Source organism: Rhinatrema bivittatum, chromosome 7 (assembly GCF_901001135.1).
Source record: "Rhinatrema bivittatum chromosome 7, aRhiBiv1.1, whole genome shotgun sequence".
NCBI lineage: Eukaryota > Metazoa > Chordata > Amphibia > Gymnophiona > Rhinatrematidae > Rhinatrema > Rhinatrema bivittatum.
In genome coordinates this window covers 9,840,566-9,860,386 of record NC_042621.1, presented here as the reverse complement: position 1 = coordinate 9,860,386, position 19,821 = coordinate 9,840,566, and the positions used below count along the sequence as shown (strand labels likewise).

General features: G+C 46.2%; 1 protein-coding gene across 1 annotated transcript in view; it reads left to right on the top strand.

The window, feature by feature from the left end:
- The first annotated feature begins 11,107 nt into the window (after window positions 1-11,107).
- LOC115094992 (1-phosphatidylinositol 4,5-bisphosphate phosphodiesterase gamma-2-like) overlaps window positions 11,108-19,821 on the top strand; it is an 85,035-nt gene continuing 76,321 nt past the window's right edge. Inside the window, exon 1 of the mRNA XM_029608132.1 lies at window positions 11,108-11,913. The gene's annotated coding sequence lies outside the window, so the exon portion shown is untranslated. The remainder of the gene's footprint in view (window positions 11,914-19,821) is intronic.

The following is a 19,821-nucleotide window of genomic DNA, read 5'->3' as shown; positions in this document are numbered from 1 at the left end:
CTATAAACTTCAAATGAACTTTTAACAACAATCATTCTCAACGAGACTGTTGACAAAATGATTAATGAGACATTCCTTTCAAGGATAAGTGGTTCATTGCCAGTTTTCCCAAAGTATAATCATTGGTCACAAAATTGGCCAACTATTTTTGTGTTTTTCATCTTGCATATTGAAATATTAGTAAATTCAGGTAAAAATACTCATCACCCGCCATAGATACAATTCAAAACATGGAGCTATGTCAGGGACATGCTGTCTTTGTCTCCATTATCGGTTTTCTTTCTTCATCACTAATGTTATTCTAAAGAATAACGTTGAGAATTATCATGGGGTTGCAGGCTGGAGTCTGGATGTACCCCCGCAGAAACAGGGCAGGACCGCAGGGCTAGACGGATGCTAGTCTTCTGCCTAGCCCACCCCATCCCTGCAGGTTGAGCCCTTGAGTTCTAGGGACCAGTAGGACTTGCCTCTTGCTGAATATCATGTGACTGGTTAGAGTCAGGGGCCCAGTGAGGATTAGAGGCACGCTGGGACTGGAACAGATACAGGGCAAGCTGGACTGGAATCGGTGCTGGACAGGCTGGACTGGAACTGGTGCAAGACTGGCTGGACTGGAGAGGAGCACGGCTAAGGAAACAGGCAAGGAATGAACTAGACTGGGCAAGGACCTGACAAGGACAGAACAGGACAAGAGTTGGACAATACAAGGACAGGTCAAAACATGGACAGGGCAAAGAACACAGAAGGCCTGAAGGCCGTGAGGCAGAAGCCCCTGAGGGCACTAGGCAAGATAAGGCAGGAAGCCCGGAGTCCACAAGACAAGATAAGGCAGGAAGCCTGGAGGCCACAAAACAAGGTAAGGCCTGTGTAGGCCGCAAGGCATGACACAGGTACAAGGTATGGCTGGCCAGGTCAGAGAGTCGAGGTGACTTAATGAAGAGACACTGAGGTATTGGGCAGGCTAAGTTTAATAGGGCTGGGGCTGAGACATCAGGTGAATAGAAAGAAGGTAATAGGCAAGACAGTGAGCAGGGCTTGCTGAGGACCCCTAGTGGAGGAAAGACTGTATAGCGGGCTGAATCTTGGTGTACTGTAGAGAGATTGCACAGTGGGCAAAACCATGACAAGAACAACATTGATGTTAAAGGACTAAAGCTGATAATGGAGACAATGAGAACATAACCCTGATGCATGTAGAATTCAGGTGAGACCATAGGTGATGGAGTTGATCTTTCTTCTCCCATTCATTTCCTTTTGTGCTTGTGTTTGCTTGTTTTTCAGTCTTTGCACGGCCAAAACTGCCTCTATCTGACCTTCTCCAAGGCTGTCTCATCCCAGCTGTTAAGGTCTACCATGCAGATTTTAAGATTGTGCATGAGGGTGTCCTTGAATCTAAGGTGTGGTATCCCCTGTGGTATGAACCCACTTTTCAGTTGACCAAACAACATAGCTTTGGGAACTCTGGTGGATGCCATAGAAGCAATAAAACATGTCTGAGGGAGGCAGACATCAAAGCCTGCATTGATTTCCTACAAAAAATATCTCATTGCGTAGATCCTCTTTCTCTATTTCTCTCTTCTGATTCTTTCTTTAACATTTCTTTATTTTCTGTGGTTTGACATACCAAATTTTTTTTCCCCATAGTAAATAAGGGAAGTACCGATTAACAAAAAGGTGCAGAACCCTGGTCTTCCAGCACCACAAAGAAATCCCTCTTTTAGGATAAACAAAGACTACAAATTAGCCAATATGCAAATATAGCAAGTGAATATTCGTTGTGGGTTAAGGTAATAACTAGACTGGGTTGTGATTCTAGTAGTATAGCTGGACCCCTGTTTTATTTTGCTGTCTTGATCAGTCCATGAAATGGTGTGAAGAGAGGAAGACGGTCCGGTCTGGCATGAAGATTTGCAAAACAAGCCACTAAAAACAGATAGAGCCTGGCAGCAAACTTCTGCTCTGAGTTCGTCCCACCTCCCCAGACATTTAACTTATTACATCGGATTGAGACGTGCGTTCATTCATTTATAAAATTCGGAAAGCGTTTAATGATGTCAGATCGCCACTAGGTGCTAGTCAAACCGAAGCAATCGCAAAAAAAATACAAAAACAAATTTAGATAGTTTTCCTTGCAGTAAAAAAAGCCAAAATATCAGTAGGATACTTTTTATTTTTACTTTTTACTTTTCCTTCACTTCTGAGGTGAGGGTCGGTAACTTTCAAACCGGTGCGCAGGCGCACACGTGCATCGGCCCATGCCCAGGGACATGGCTAATTTCTAGCTTGCACGTGTACATGCCGCAAACTTTAAGTGGGCGCGTGCATGAGTGCGCAAATCCCGCTTCTACGATCGAAATCGGGGAGTTTTCAAAGAGGCAACGCCAACGCCATTCCCAGACTCACCAGTTCATCCCCAGTTCGCCCACTTAAAAGAGAGAGGTCCTCCAGCCCCCTGGATTGATAGCCTTCACTGCCCCCAGTTAGCCCTGACCCTTAAAACCCCCGCAGATCTGCCTAGGTTTCTTTATTTTTTAACTTGCACGTCATCCATTGCAGAAGTAAAGTTATGCGGCAGGGGATCTCAGTGCATGCCGGATCTCGTAATTATTTACATGCACATCTCAGGTTCATGCCCAGAACGCTCATGCCCTGCCCAGACCACGTCCATGCCCCACTTTGAAAGTGTTCAAGATGTGCGCGCTGCAAGAGATATGCGTGTATCTCTGCGGCATTTAAAATTCGCTTGGTGCGCAAAAGCCCAACATATTCACGTATCCCCGAATTAATGCGCGCATTGGGCTTTTAAAATTCACCTTTTAGTGCTTAAACGAATTATTTATTTAGACATTATAGGGTAGATTTTTAAAGTTATGCGCGGGTGTAGATTTGTTCGCGCAACCCGGCGCGAACAAATCTACGCCCGATTTTATAACATGCGCGCGCTGCCACGCGCATGTTATAAAATCCAGGGACGGCAGGCGCAGGGGGGCGCACAGTTATGCAACCTGCACGCATTGAGCCGAGCAGCCTGCCTCCGTTCCCTCCGAGGCCGCTCCGAAATCGGAGCGGCCTCGGAGGGAACTTTTTTTCCGGCCCCCCCCCACCTTCCCCTCCCTTCCCCTACCTAACCCACCCCCAGCCCTAACTAAATCCCCCCCCTACCTTTGTTCAGAAAGTTACGCCTGCCCGAGGCAGGCGTAACTTGCGCGCGCCAGCAAGCTGCCAGCGTGCCATTCCCCGGCCTGGGGGCTAGTTCGGAGGTTTCGGCCACGCCCCCGGAACACCCCCGGGTCGGCACCACTGCCCTGCCCCCGGAACGCCCCTGAATGCTGCGCCGCCCCCGACACGCCCCCGACACGCCCCCCCAAGCAAAGCCCCAGGACTTACATGTGACCTGGGGCTTTGTGCGCGCCGGCAGCCTATGCAACATAGGTGCGCCGGCGCACAAGTCCCCTGCGTATGTAAATCCGGCTGGATTTAGGCGTGCAGGGCTTTTAAAATCTGCCCCTTTATATACCATCGTTCCAATTAAAAATCTCAACGGTTTACAATAATGACATTCATAGGTATACATCCGCAAATAATGATGGGTTATATAGGAATTATTCATAAAAGGCATTAACATCTATCAATTGAATTCTCAAATACATATTAAAGATCAGGACATGAGACGTGAAGTACAAAAATAAAATACATAACAAATTTCACATATCATTCTGTATGTAGTACAATCTCTCATTCATTTATCATATATCAATTAGTATCTCTTGTCCTTCTTGTTATTTTAGTTCTCTACATTCTGATTTTTTAAGTTAGGTTATATGCATTTTTAAATAACCATGACTTTAGTTCACTTTTAAATCTCTATCTGTTATCATATGTAGCATTTCAGGTAAGGAATTCCAAAGTTTTGGGCCCGTTATGGAAAACACACATTCTCTTACCTGTGTCAGGTGTGTGCTCCATATTGTTGGAACAGTCAGTAGTCCCTTATTTTGGGATCTTTGTGTTCACTGTGGTGTGTATGATGTAATGTCACATCTATCATACCGGTGTCACTAGTATGAATGATTTTTAATATTAGCATTAATACTTTAAAGTAGCTTCGGAATTGTACTGGCAGCCAGTGTAGAGAAATCAGTGAGGGTGTAATGTGATTGAATTTCCTGGATCCTAGCAAGAGCCTTGCTGAGGCATTTTGTAGTATTTGTAATGGTTTTAAGAGGCATGTGGGAAGACTGCGAAATAAGGAGTTACAGTAGTCTAGGTTTGAGCAAATTAGAGTTTGCAATACAGTTCTGAAGTCTTCAAAAGTTAAGAGGTTTCAATTGATGTAATATTCACAACTTGGCATAAACGGTATTAATTAAATTGTTGATGTTGTTGCGATCCCCCCTGCTGCTGCGCTGCAGGAGGTCTCTTACCTTCCCCAGAGGCCGCCTTGAAGCCAGGGCCTCGCCTGCGCATCATCCAGGACTTGCTCCAGGGCCTGAGAGGCTTAGCTGTGCCTGTGGCTTGCAAGCCTCAGCGTTTGGACTTCCTGCTTCCAGCCACGCCCGTTTCTCTAGGGGCTGGCCCGCAGCTCTCTACCCTAGTTATAGGACCAGCGGTGGGCGGTCCTGGCAAGCTCCTCCCAGGGAGTTGCCTTCTACCTCCAGTATTTAAGGACTTTCTGTTCTCTGTGTCTTTGCCTTCGGATTGGGTTCACAGTTGCCTGTGGCCTCTCCCGATCCAGGTCCTCCGTGACTCTGACTCCTGCTTGTCTTCAGCCTGCCTTGACTCCGGTCCGTGACTCCGACTCCTGCTTGTCGTCAGCCTGCCTTGACTCCGGTCCGTGACTCCGACTCCTGCTTGTCGTCAGCCTGCCTTGACTCCGGTCCGTGACTCCGACTCCTGCTTGTCTTCAGCCTGCCTTGACTCCGGTCCGTGACTCCGACTCCTGCTTGTCTTCAGCCTGCCTTGACTCCGGTCCGTGACTCCGACTCCTGCTTGTCTTCAGCCTGCCTTGACTCCGGTCCGTGACTCCGACTCCTGCTTGTCTTCAGCCTGCCTTGACTCCGGTCCGTGACTCCGACTCCTGCTTGTCTTCAGCCTGCCTTGACTCCGGTCCGTGACTCCGACTCCTGCTTGTCTTCAGCCTGCCTTGACTCCGGTCCGTGACTCCGACTCCTGCTTGTCTTCGGCCTGCCTTGACTCCGGTCCGTGACTCCGACTCCTGCTTGTCTTTGGCCTCCGGATCAGGTCCTACAGTCGTCTGTAACCGTGCTGATCCAGGTCTTCCGTGATCATCATATGCTTTGATGGATCCCTGTCCAGTGTCTCTGCCTTGATGTCTGATCCTGTTCCTGCCAGCCGTAAGGACTTCGGATGTGAGTATCCCAGCATCGGAGTTCCTCTTCGCCTGGGTCTTCCCCGCGCCCTCCTTCTCAGCATGGTCCGCAACCAGCCTTCCTAGGCTGTGTAGGGCGCGTCTGGGACAGGGTGGTCCGCGACTCAGTCCCACGGGTGGGCTGAGTAGGGCGCCCTGATGGACAGTGCAATGTTCCCGTCCAGCCTTGTCTTCAGTGTCTACTTCAGCCCTTGTCCAGATGTCTACCTGTCTCTGCCTTGACCTGGTTCCTGAGCCTTCTGTCCTGTTGGGCCCTGGAGTGGCCAACAGGAGGGATTCGTCCCACGGGCTCTTGAGCTTCTGCCAGCCGAGGGGGCTTCGGATGTGAGTATCCCAGCATCGGAGTTCCCGCTCGCCTGGACCTTTCCTGTGTCTCGCTTCAGCCCTTGTCCTGATGTCTCCGTCTCGCCTCAGCCTGCTTCTGCCCCGTCTGATGTCTTCTGCTAAGGACTCTGTCTGCCCTCGCCTCTGTCCAGCCTGCTGCCCATTGCCGTTCCCTGCGGCAGGTCCGAAAGGGCCGGGAACAGTCGGAGGACCGTTCATTAGTCAACTTCCCCGTGTTGGCTACCATGGGCATGCAGGTCCGGCTGAGGGTCGGACTCCCTGCTTCTGTTCCTGCCTGCCTGGCTCACCATGCCTGCTCAGCTCACCTCCCACGGTGTGGCCTTGGGCTCCTCCTGGGGTCCTGCCGTGGCCCAAGGGCTCACCACCCGCCCGAGACGACCGCGCCCGCGCGCGCTCGTAACAGATGTGCTTTTTCATAGTAAGGTTCTCATCTAGTTAGATACCTAAATCCCGTACTTGTTTTGAGGGAGTAATTTTGAAGTTACTTTGCTCTAGAGCCAGTGGTTTCGCTATTGAATAGTTTCTACTTAACCAGATGATTTCAGTCTTTTTAGAGTTCAATTTTAACTTAAATTGCATTAGTTTCTTCAGTGTCAAAAGTGGCTGATAAGTCGATTAGAAGGAGAAGATAGGATTCATCAGCATCAAACCCTCGAAACACAGAGTCTGTTAAAGAGCAGTAATGTCTCCGTTGAATGATATTTCCTAAATCCAAATTGATTTGGGAAGAGAATATCTTGGTCATCTAAATGATTTACAAGTTGGGATAGTACTGCTTTTTCAAGAATTTTAGATAGAAAAGACAAGTTGGATATTGGTTGATAGTTGTCCCAATCATCAATTCTTCCAGTTTATTTGTATCACAGCTTCTTTTAACCCATTTGGTACCATTTCTTCTGCGAGAGAATGATTAATTAAGGTTGTGATTGTCAGGGTGATAACACCGTGTATTTGTTTCAGGAAATTGGCTGGTACTGGAATACGTGGGTGAGCAGCAGGTTTAATTTTAGCAATGATTTCAAGATTAGTTACTCTGTCAAACGTGGACCGCTTAACCAGGCCATGTGAATTATCAAGTGCTTTTGTGGGAGAACAGATAGGGAATTGATTTTTTTAACTTATCTGAAAAGGATGTGGCATATTCATTGCAAGAGGTCTTTGAGAAGTTATAGTTTCTCGAGATGGAGGATGATAGATCCTTAATTAAATGTTTAACAATATTAAAGATCAGTTTAGAATTAAATATTACCCCGTGAATCTGTTTAGCATAGTAATCTTTTTTTGCTTTAATGGTTAGTGTGCGGTATTTTGTTAGGAGAGATTTATATTTTCCTAGGGATTCAGATGACAGGCATTTCCGCCATTGTTTCTTTACTTTCCTAAGGTTCTGTTTAGTGAATCTGAAATCATTATTGTACTAGGGCTTCTTAAGTTTGGAGGTATTCCTTTATTCATTAATAGTTTTCGTCTGGATAGGACTAAGGTTTTCGGCTATGTCATTGATAATCTGATCCCAGGGATCCAATGCTGAGAGGATGTCGGTAGTTCAAGGAGTCCCTTATTCTATTGCGTCTACAAGTACCTCCATGTCTATCTTTTTCCTGAAGGTAAAAGTACGATTATTATCTATACTTTTACGAGCTGGGTTGAGGAAGATTATTTTAGCCTTTATTAGTTGGTGATCAGACCGTGGTAGAATGGTGTGAGAAGTATTGATTAGACAGTTCCCGGTATTGGCAAATATTAAGTGTAGAATATGCCTGCTTTATGAGTAGCTTTGGAAACAAATTGTGACCATGCCAAAGCTTTCATTGACTCTAGAAATATTTCACAGGCTGCAATTCTTGGTGCTTTATCTACATGGAGATTAAAGCCTTCAACAATTAAGGTAGATTCTGGTGATAGAAACACCTTAGCAAATAATTCAATCAGTGCTGAGCAATCTTTCTGTAGCGTACCTGGAGGACAGTAGACCAGTCCTATGTTTAGTTCAGGAGATTTTAGAATTGCCACTTCATAAGGAGGGTAGCTCTCTACTTTTTAAGGTACTAGCTTAAGCTCTTTTTTTTTTTTTACTAATTATTAATAACCCCTCACCTTTTCGTTTGGGTCTCGGAAAATGAAAGACCTCATAGTTAGGGTGGGAGATTTGCTTTAAGAGAACAGTATCTTTGTCGTTCAGCCAGGTTTCAGAGAAGCAGAAAATCGTGGGGGTGTAGATCCTCTAGCAGGTCATTGATCAAAGGGATTTTTTTTGGCAGAGACTGAACATTTAATAGAAACAGAGTAAACATTAAACAGGAGGACATGGTGGAAGGGTAGGTACTTATCGAAGGGAAGACCAGATTTGTGATCCTTCTTAGTTTATCACTATCCTTCAGTTTCCTTCAGAAAGAAACTGAAAACCTGGCTGTTTGCCCAAGCTTATGGTTGTTGGAGCCTCAATCAACCAATATCGACTCTCTCTCACCTTCCACCCATTCCTATCTCTCCTCCCGCCCTCCCTCCCCCCTCGCCCAGCTCCCTGCCCTGCCACCTCCCCTAGGTACCTCACCCGTTCCACTTTCTTCAGGAAATTCCATTACCAATAATTACCTATGATAAATCACCAACGGAATTCAGCAACCATCATATGTGTTATATGTTTAATTGACTACTTTAGTTCTCTCCAGTTGTATTAGCTTATTTTATTTATTTATTTATTTAACAGCTTTTCTATACCGACATTAAAATACACATCATATCGGTTTACATTGTAACAAAAAAGGTAGAAAATACAGTAAACAGGGACAGGGGAAGGGGGATAACAAAACAATAGACAGACAGCTCTAATGGGGAGCTTGAGAGAAAGGAACTACGCGGAGCGGACAACTAAGGTTAGTGAGCTTGTATTCTTGTATTAGCTTGTATTCTTTCCTGTCTTCCAAAGCCCAAGTTCTGCTCCCTGTTTATTGTAACTTTATCTTCTATACAGTTGTTAACTATTCCCCCAGTTACATTGTAAACCGGTACGATAAGACCTGGTCTTGAGCATCGGTATATTAAAAGAACTTAAATAAATAAATAAAATAAATAGTTTCTTCTTTGGGGCACTCCTTAGCTCTCCATACAGGCCCCATCCTAGCAATGGCTCAATGAAGGACTTGTGATCCATGGTTGTCGCAGGTTAGGTTCCGGGTTCAGCAGCGTTAAAGCACTTCAGTTGCACACAAAGGGGTGCACAAAGGCGTCACTGCCGCAGTCTTCTGGTTGGTGGGTGTGCAGCTATGTGAAAGCGTCTCGTGCTTGGCCACTCCCAGCATGACAAATCTAAAATAAATCAGGAGTGGTGATCTTCAACAGAACCCCATCCAGGCCTCACACATAAAGTAGGAATTCAGCACAGACAGCTGAAGTGCAGATCTTCATCATCAGAACCCCATCCCGGCCGTACACGGATACACATAAAATAGGAATACAGCACAGACAGGTGTATTTACTAATTAATCTGCTAGTTAAGTTTAGGATACTAAGGGAGTTGGAATTAGAGTACTTTAAATTTACAGGTGAATTTACTAATTAATTAGCTAGTGTCCTACAAGGGGATGATTAAACTTTCAGTAAGGGCTGGTACCATAGTAAGATTTAGATAAGAACCTGATTGATTTTTAATGAGAAAGTGTCTCTTGCCTAAAAATCAAGGGTTGAGTGGGTGGGAAAGACAGACACTAGAATTAACTCTTTCTGGCTTGCTTATTACCTCAGACACACACATATACACACTAAAGAATATATCCCACTATTTCACCTTTCTCCAAATTTTTATGTCCAAAGATTTCCCAGAGCTTTACTTACCAATCCCCTTTAACCACTATTAAATTGATCTTCACTCAAAGAATTGAAGGGTTTGAGATTTGCATGCTGTTAGGCGCATGCTTCTGGTCCTCTTCTACTTCAAAGGATGCGGGGCCTCTGGAAGCTGGGGCTGTGAAATTCAATCCCTGGATCGCTTGCTGTGACCTCTGGATTCCTCTCCCGGGGGATGCTGGGAGCAGTATGCAGATGAGCCTCCCTTTCCTCTTCTACTGCAAAGGATGCGGGACCTCTGGAAGCTGGGGCTGTGGAATTCAATCCCTGGATCGTTTGCTATGACCTCTGGACTTCTCTCCCTGGTAAACAGAGTTCAGTCTGAGGAAAGGGGGAAGCTTCAATGGTGTGCCACAGATATTGGTATTTGGTCTGATTTTGTTCAACATTTTCATATGTGGAAGGACTATTGGGAAAGGTTTATCTGTTTGAGAATGATACCAAAATCTACAAAAGGGTAGACACCTAGGAAGATGTGAAAAGTAAGGAAAGATCTAGTGAAGCTTGAGGAATGGTCTAGAGTCTGGCAGTTAAGATTTTAATGCAAAAAAATGTAGGGTCATACATTTGGGTTTCAAAATCTCAAGGGAGTACTTCAATATGGGGTGAAATTCTTGTATGCACAAAACAAGAACGGGATCTGAGGGTGATCAAATCTGATGATCTTAAGTGGCCAAACAAGTAGATAAGACAGGAAAAGCCAGAAGGATACTTGGAAGCAAAGGTAGAGGAACAGCTAGTAGGACAAAGGAGGTGATAATGCCTTTGTATATGTCTCTGGCAAGACTTCTTTTGGAGTAAGAAAGTGCAGGCAGCCTTGTGCCCGCATGCACGCTGTAATGTGGAGCCAGGCTCTCTCCTGGCGCGAGCTGTAATGATCATGGTGGTGGAGGTGGAGGTGGTGGTGGGTTCAGTGAGGATCGGGGTGACTGACTGTATCCAGTCCTTAGTTTAGGACCGTGACTTGGTTCAAATTTGAACCGCGATCCCGGGGAGCAGATTGGCTCTCTTGAGCCTAGTCAGTCTGGGAGGGGGTGGGGTTAGAAGCGGGCTCCTCAAGGCGCTACGGAGTTCCCTCACTCCATTGCCTCCGCTCAGTCGCTTCGGTTGATTGCCATTTCTTTTCTGTGGTCTGACTTCGCGGTGTGCATGTCTGGTTCCTGTTTGCAGTCAGTTTGCAGTCAGTTCCCTCCTGACTGTATCAGCTACTCTCCGGGTGAGGATGGAGTCGGAGGAGGCAGTGGTGGCAGCGGACGAAGTTGGTGAAGCAGTGGAGTCGGATCAGTGGCAGTTGCCAGCGCACCTGGGGTTGCATTCCACTGGCCTGGTTTCCCCGGGTAAGTGATCTGTTGACGAGCAATGCGGTCACCATTCCGAGGCAGACTTCCCTTGCGATTAGGCAAGGGAGTTGGAGTTGGAGGCAGGACCGGAAAGAAAGGAGAACGGCCTTGCTCCCAAGCCTATGGGCCGTGCTGATAATGAAAAGACCCCCGGTCAGCCGTCCGGGCTGGTCTCTGCACAGGGGAGGGAGGAAGTGCAAAAGAACGGTGCTCCTCTGGTTGGATGTGCTACGACTGTAGCTCCTAACCTGCCTCAGATGATGCCCCTTCTTCACATGGGATGGTTGGTAATGGGTCTGCACTCCCACCCCATGTGGAAGGGAGAACAGGTGTGGGAGCTTCCTTTTGGGGGAATGGCTCTAAGTCCTGTATTTTGAGGCCCCGAATGGTTGGGAGGGTGGCAGAGTGAGGCAGCGAGATCAGGTTCAGAAGGTTTTGGGGGAGTAGGGCGTGCTGAGGGGAATCCTACACTAGGTTCCCCCCCCCCCCCCGATAGCAGGTCGGGGCATTTCCCTTAGTTTAGGGGCCCTTGTGAGGGCCACAGTGGTTCCCTCAGTCCACAGTGGTTCCCTCAGAGAGGTCTCCTTCTTCCAGCAGCTAAGTCTGGATTTTGCAGGGCCTTCTTTGAGCACCATGAATTGAGGCACCCCTCCCATTTTCTTGCCTTATGGTCCAGAATTTGGAGGTCCAGTGCTGATAATCTTGGTCAGATGGGATGGTGTCCTTCTATGAGGAACTATCCTGGCTAAGGTTTTCCTCCTGGTGTAACTGGAGCAGACAGAGGAGTGATTGCGACGAGTGGAAGTATGGGTGCTGCGAGCAGTGCTGGTCTGGTGGCTGCGGCTTCTTGTTTTCTTCCACAGAGTACTTCAGCGTGAGATTCCACAGAGAGACTAGGTACTTCTCGGCAAGAATCGTGGCGCAATGATCCTGCATCTGCAGCAGAGAATATCGTCATCGCTCCGTCTCCGGGCACCAGTGTAGGGCAACATGGTGAGTTATCTTCAGGGGGTTCTGTAAGGGCAGGCAGGGGTGGTGGAGCAAACGGCCCTTGCCAAGTCTCAGGAAACATTAGATTCGTCGGCTGTTGGAAGTGAGGAGGGTAGAGCAGTGGGAGGTCGGGTGGTCGCAGGAGTGTCACGCATAGCGAGAAAGCGAGCGAGTTTAGTAAAAAGCGGGCGAAGTCTAAGCACAAGAAGAAAGCTAGTAGTTCTAGTTCATAAGATTCATTGTTGTCGTCTTCCTCTTCATCCTCGTCGGGTTCAAGAGGTTCCTCTCCCTTTGGTGGCATTATAGCTAAGGAGAAAGGTAACGGCAGAGGTACCACTGCCCTAGTGATTTTTACGGAAATGTGGGAGGGTGTGCCCAGAGAGCTGAGGAAAAAGATTAGATGTCGTAGATATGTTGACATTTTCAAATTACCGGAGGGTCGGAGAGGTAAGAGACGAGAGAAAAGAAAGAAAGGGAACATTAATTGTTTCCCTGGGACTCAGAAAAAGGTGCCACGTAATATCCACAATTGGATTAGAGCCTTCTTTTGGCTGCAAGTGTTGTGGGTCATCACAACCCCTCTCAGTATGGACTTTTGCTGGCTTATGCCGTGCCATTTTGGCTGCCAGTAAAGAATAGGAGGGTTGGTCCTGGCTCAGTTATGACGAGCGTTTCCGGGACTCTATGGAGGAAAATACGTTTATGTCGTGGGGTACTCGCGATGCTGGGCTATGGCTGACCCAAATGAAAAGTAAAAGTTCCTCCTCAGTGAGTGGTAATGCGACTGCTTCCAGTGGCTGGCCCTTTTGAGCTGGTCCCGTGCCGGGAGGAATGGGTCAGGCGGCGACAACCTTTTCAGATGTCTGTTGGCGATTTAATTGTTCCGGATGCTTGTTCCCAGACTGTAAGTTTAAGCATGTCTGTTCGAATTGTGGCGCAAACCACTCAGCCTCTAAATGCTTCAAGCAAGACGGGGCCTCTACTGGACCCTCCTCCAAGGGTCCCAGTCAGTGAATCGTTTGAGCGAGCCCCAACACCAACTGAAGGCAATGTTTTGTGGCCATGGCTTCAGGTTTATCTACGTATGGAGATAGGACTTCTTTTATACCAGGGATTTCTGTTTGGCTTTCATATTCCGTTTAGGGGTCCTGACTGTTGGGGGGGCTGGGGGAGAGGAATTGCCCATCAGTGCGTAGAATGGTGAAGGTAGTTAAGGAGAAATTAGAGGGGGAGATTGTGCCTGGGAGAATCGTGGGTCCTTTTGCTGATCCTCTGTTTCAGACGATGGTGTTATCGCCTTTAGCAGTGATCCTAAAAAAGGAAGCGGGAAAGTACAGGTTGATCCACAACTTGTCCTTCCCTAAAGGAAATTCAGTGAATGACTTCAACCCTAAGGAGCTCTGTATGGTCCTTTGACTCTGCCGTGCAGATGGTCCACAACATTGGGAGGGGAACCTTAATGGCTAAAGTGGATATAGAGTCTGCCTTTAGATTGCTTTCTCTTCACCCGACTAATTTTTATTTATTAGGTTTTCATTTTGATAATGCTTATTATTTTTACAAGTGTATGCCATGGGCTGCTCTATTGCATGCGTGTATTTTGAGGCCTTTAGCACTTTCGTGCATTGGGTGGTCGAACAGCACTTGGGTTCCTCTAACTTTATCCACTACTTGGGTGATTTTGTGTTGGTTGGCAGAAAGGCGCCTGCTGAATGCGCCGATTTGCTGCAATGCTTTTGTGCGGTGGCGGCGGATTTTAGGATTCCTATTGAGGAGAGCAAAATGGAAGGTCCTAGTATGCAGTTGGTCTTTCTTGGGACTGAATTAGACTTGCTGGCTATGATTTATTTCCTGCCTGCCTTTAGACAAGGTGAATAACATGAGGGAGTAAGTTAGAAGTGTGCTATTGCGGACTAAGTTGACATTGCTGGAGCTTCAGGAATTAGTGGGAAGTTTAAACTTTGCTTGCCGGATCATTCCGTTGGGAAGGGTGTTTCTTCGCAGATTTTCATTCGCTATGGGTGGGGTCAGCAGGAGTTACCATCATATCTGTATTAACAAGGGAATGCGTGACGATTTGCGAATTTGGGATAGGTTTTAACTGACTTTAACAGGACTTCGTTTTGGCAGTCGGATTACTTGTCGAGTCAGGATTTAGATTTGTTTGCTGATGCATCGGGCTCCGTTGGTTTTGGTGCTTACTGCCAAGGCTTATGGTGTGCAGTCTTATGGTCCGAGGATTGGAAATTACTAGGAACTACAAAGAACATCACTTTCCTAGAGTTATTTCTGATAGTGGTCGTGGTTTGTTTATGGGGCTCGCGTCTTAGTAATAAAAAAGTTATATTCTGGTGTGACAATCTGGGTGTAGTTGAAGTTATTAACAAACGATCAGCTAAGTGTTTGCTTATTTCTGATTTGTTGCGGGAATTAATCCTTCGTTGTATGTCTTTAAATGTAACCATTTGGACTCAACATGTGCCTGGAGTAGCTAATGGTGTGGCTGATTCTCTCTCTCATTCCAAGTGGGATCTGTTTTGCCAGCTTGCTCCGGAAGCAGATCCATAAGGAGCTGTTGTACCGCCTTTCCTTTGGAAATTTGGTTCCTGGAAGCATGGAAGTTGCTGTAGGCATCATTAACCCCTTCTACTTGGATGAGTTATGTGAATGATGCTAGTAAGGATGGTGTCATTCCTTTCCTCCTTGGGCTGGTGTGGGGGTCTAGTGTCTGATGTGCTTTTATTACAGTTTCTCGAGAAAGCAAGAGCGGGGGTGTGACCAAATCGTCGGTGGCTACACAATTAACTGTATATTCATTGTTCATGCGAGCGCATGGGTGGAGTTTTCCCGATGGGCCGATTTTGATTTGCAGATTGTTGCTTGGGTGGTCCAGAGGATTAGTGAAAAATCCCAGATGGGAGACTGCCTATTACTCATGACATTTTGCTTAAGCTCTGGGATGGCGAAACCGAATGACGGTATATAAAACGATAAATAAATAAAATAAAAATATTTTACCAAGTACCTGTTCTTCGCAATATGAATGCTGTTTTTTTTGGGTAGCTTTTGATTTGCCTTTTTCGGGGCTTTTCGGGTTGGCGAGTTAGTGGCTAGAGCTACTAGAAGGGTGGAGCTTTCGGGCTTACTGGCCAAACATGTAACTTTGGGTCATGACTCTTTAATTCTTTATATTTCCAAGTCAAAAACCGATTCAGGTGGTTGGGAATCTTTGGTTACTCTTTGTGCTGTCGTAGGCTTGCGTACATGTTCAGTGAGTAATTCTCTGGCTTTTTCTTGGGTTCGTCCCCCTGGGTGTTTTTGGATTTGTCCCCCTGGGGTTAGATGCAAGTCGTTTTGGCACTTACTCATTTAGGATTGGTGCAGCGACTCGGTGGCTAGGTCCGGTTTAATAGGGGGGAATGACAAAAAAGATTAGCCGATGGCGATCGGACATGTTTGAAGGTTACATCCAACCAGCGCAATCTTATAAATGAGCATGCTATTAACTATTCTTTCTTTTCAGGTTCTACATGCTTGGTGCATGATGTGTGGATCATTGGACACTCTTTTATCGTTTGGGCCTTCCAGCATGCATGTGACCGCCAATATGGGGTGCATTGGACTTATTTCAAAAAGGGTTGGTAGTTCGATGGATGGGTCGTAGGGGGATGGTATGGAATGAACTCATTCCTTGCTTGAGATGGGGTTTTGAATGTTTTGGGCAGCCAAGGGTGCTGATTGTTCATTTAGGGGGGAATGACTGGGGTAAAATGTCTGGACGTAAATTTAACAGCATGGTCAGGAAAGATCTGATGTTTATATCAATCTTGTTGCCGACTGCTATAATTTGCTGGTCCGACATAATCGCGAGGTTGGCTGAAATGAGTAAAGTAATTTGGCATAGCAGTAGGGCAAAGGCTAATCAACAGATTGGTTCATGGCTAAGATGGATAGGAGGTCATCACATCCAGCATGAGTGGTCTTGGGATTTGGAGTCTGGGTTGTTCCAACAAATATTCTTCTTGAGACTGTAACTTCAAAAGGATAGAAACAATATGAAGATGGTCCAGAGGGCAGCTATTACAATAGTCGGTGGTTGTCATCATAAACATATGGGGACAGACTTAAAGATCTAAACATGTTTACCCTGGAGGAAAGGAAGGAAAGGGGAGATATGACAGAGACATTTAAATATCTCCGAGGAATATGAACATGAGTCAAGGCCTTTTTGAAAGGAAAGGGGCTTCTGGAACAGGGGTATTGTACTCTGGTCCTCGATTGCCACACACCATCATCAGGATATCCCTAACGAATATGTAAGAGGTAGATTTACAAATAAGTGAGGCAGGGTGCATGCAAAGTTATCTCATGTATATTCGTTAGGGATATCCTGAATGGTATGCGGCAATCGAGGATCGGAGTTGGACATCCCTGCTCTAGAGGGAGGGGTCATGGGATGAGGGTGGAAGCTGGTAAACTTCGGAGTAATCTAAGGAAATATTTCTCCATAGAATGGGTAGAGGGTGTACGGAAGAGCCTCCCAGTGGAGGAGGTGGAAATGAGGACAGTATCAGAATTCAAGAAAGGATCCCTGAGGGAGAGGAAGGGACGATAAAGCTGAGCAGGAGATGTGGATGGTTCGCATGGCCTTTATCTGCTGCCAAGGTCTATGTTTCTAAGAGGGGATGGGATCCCTCTGGCATTTAAAATCACTTTCCAGCAGGATGGCCCTGGTAAATTTAGCAAACACACGTGAGCTCATTCTTTCCTGCTTTGCACAATTCATGCACACTTGCACCCTAATTTTGAGCTTGCACACACATTTCTCAGGAGGCTTTGCCCCTCACTGAATCTTTACTGAATACCCCCCTATTTAGCAGGCACACTAAATCAGAGCAAGTTTTAGCGAATTGTCTGCAAGGTGTTTGAAAAGAAAGTACAGCAATTACTTGAAAAGGAACTCGGGGTATCTCATGAGGCAATAAACCCCAGCCTGCAATGGTTTCATACAGAAGTGGAATACAGCAAGGAGTGTGTAATCAGGGCCGGTGCAAGGGGATTAGGTGCCATAGGCACCTTCTGCCTTGCAGCCCCCCCCCAGTCATGCCGCCCCCCCCCCCATCGCGCCGCCACCCCCAATCTCAGCCCGAATTGCGCTGGGCTGCGAGCGGCTGAAACTCTACTCCTCCTCCTTGCCACCGCTCGTGGCTGGCGGCCCCACAAGGCTTGCGCCCCCTCATGGTCAGGCCCAGGCCTGACCCTGGGTGCAATGTGCCATGTCAGCGACAGGCAAGGCTGCCCTCGCAGTTGATGTAGTTTGGGGGAAGGATGCCTGTCCCATGAATTGAAGATACACCCAGTTTTATAAAATAATAATTTTTAGTGCACCTTTCCACAGCAGCTTCCAGCATTATGAGCATTCAGGGATAAGCAGCTTGGGATTTGTCTACCCCTTGGACCCTGCCAGGTTCTTATGGCCTGGATTGGCCACTGTTGGAAACAGGATACTGGGCTTGATGGACCTTTGGTCTGACCCAGTAATGGAAAGTCTTATGTTCAGATACAATAAGTCCATGCCCCAGAGAGCTTACTAAGTGAGTACCTGAGGAACCTTGAGACTAAATAACTTGCCCAAGGCAGGGCCAGTGCTAGCATTTTTCCTGCCCTGTGCGAACAATTACTGTCCTGCTCCCCTCCTCATTTTTTTTAACACAGAATACCCCACTTCAATTAAACATTTTTATTTATTTATTTATTTATTTAAGGTTTTTTTATACCGGCATTCAAGAACTCGTTCTCATCATGTCTGTTTACAGAAAACAGGGGTGCAAAAATATAACCGAAAACATAAATAAACGTGGAGAAGAGAAGCAGTTACAATTAACAAGGGTTCATGAACTGGGATTATAAGAAATAAAAGAGATAGAGAAGGATAATTATATACAAGTGTACAATGTAAATAAGGAGTCCTCTGTATATACAAGAGAACAAAATAAATATGGGGTCCACTATATACAGCTACTTAGCATAGGAGTCATTGATGGATCTTGTTAGGTGGAGTTCGGGAAGGCTTGCCTGAAAAGCCATGTCTTAAGTCTTTTCCTAAACATTAAGAGGCACGGTTCGTTTCTTAGATCTGGTGGGATAGAGTTCCATAGCGGAGGGCCTGCTGTTGAAAGGGCTCGGTCTCTCAAGGTTCTGTGATTAGTAGTTTTTACGGGTGGAACAAGGAGGCATCCTGTGTAGGCTTCCCTAGTCGGTCTTGTTGATTCGTGAACACGGGGAGGAATTTGTAGGTCGATTATGGTGTGTTGGTGAATGATTTTGTATAATAATGTGATGGATTTGTAAATTACTCTGAAGTGGATTGGTAACCAGTGGAGGGCTTGAAGGACAGGAGAGATGTGGTCTCTTTTTCTGGTGTTTGTTAGTAAACGTGCTGCTGCGTTTTGGACCATTTGGAGTGGTTTTGTATATGAGGAGGGGAGGCCAAGAAGAGTCGCGTTGCAGTAGTCTAATTTGGAGAAGATGAGGGCTTGGAGAATGGTTCTGAAATCTTTGGCGTGGAAGAGTGGTCTTATCCTTTTTAAGACTTGCAGTTTATAGAAGCAGTCTTTGGTTGTTTTGTTGATGTGGGCTTTGAAGTTCAATTTATTGTCGATTAGGACACCTAGATCCCTTACATGAGTGGTTTGTAGGTTGGTTGGAAGACAGACTGTGGGTTTGTTATCGGGAGTTATGAGTAGGACTTCAGTTTTAGATGAGTTTAGTACCAGATTAAGGCTGTTGAGGAGGCTTTTAATTTCTAGGTGGCAGGATTCCCAGAATTCGAGGGTTTTTGAGTATGATTCTTTGATAGGGATCAGGATCTGGATGTCGTCTGCATAGAGAAAGTGTATTAAGTTGAGGTTGGTGAGGAGTTGGCATAGTGGGAGGAGGTAAATATTAAAGAGTGTAGGGGATAAGGAGGAACCTTGTGGGACTCCGACGGTCGAGTCGTGGCGTGCTGATTCTTTGTTCTGTATTTTTACCTTGTAGCCTCTGTTGGTTAGAAATGATTTGAACCAGGCGAGCGCTAAGCCAGAGATTCCTATAGCAGCTAACTGTTTAATGAGGATCGCGTGGTTTATGGTATCGAAAGCTGCTGAAAGGTCTAGAAGGACCAGCAGAAATGATTGTCCTTTGTCTGTACCTAGGATGAGGAGGTCTGTTAGGGATGTAAGAAGGGATTCTGTGCCACGATTTTTGCGGAATCCATGTTGTGAGGCGGAAAGCAGTTTGTTATCTTCAATGAAGTCCGATAGTTGGGAGTTAACAAGCTTTTCCATAATCTTGGCTATGATAGGTAGATTAGCTATTGGGCGGTAATTGTTGGGGTCTTTTAGGTCCAGGTTTGGTTTTTTTAAAAGTGGTTTGAGTGAGGCTTGTTTGAGGTCTTCTGGGAAAGAACCTTGTGAGAGCGAACAGTTGATTATGTCAGCCAATGTTTTGGAGATGGTTTCTGGTATTGTGAGGAGAAGTTTTGTTGGTATATGGTCCGCTGGGTGCGAAGATGGTTTCATTTTTCTAAGGATGGTTTGGATTTCGGAGGAGGAGGTAGGTTCAAACATTTCTAGGTGAGTGTTTTTGATGTGGGGCATTAGAGCTTGAGTTAGGGGAGCGATATTGGAGGGAAGTTGAGTAAGAAGATTCTTGATTTTGTTTTGAAAGACGAGAGCGAGTTCATCTGCTTTGGTTTGAGCTTGATTACTAGGGCATTCTGGTGAGGGAACTTGGGTGAGGGTGGAAACGTAGTTGAATAATGCTTTCGCGTCAAAGACTAAGTTGTGAATTCTGGAGGCGAAAAAGTCTCTTTTTGCTTTGGAGGTGTAGGCCTTGTATTGTTGTAGCATGCGTTTGTAGTCTGAGAGT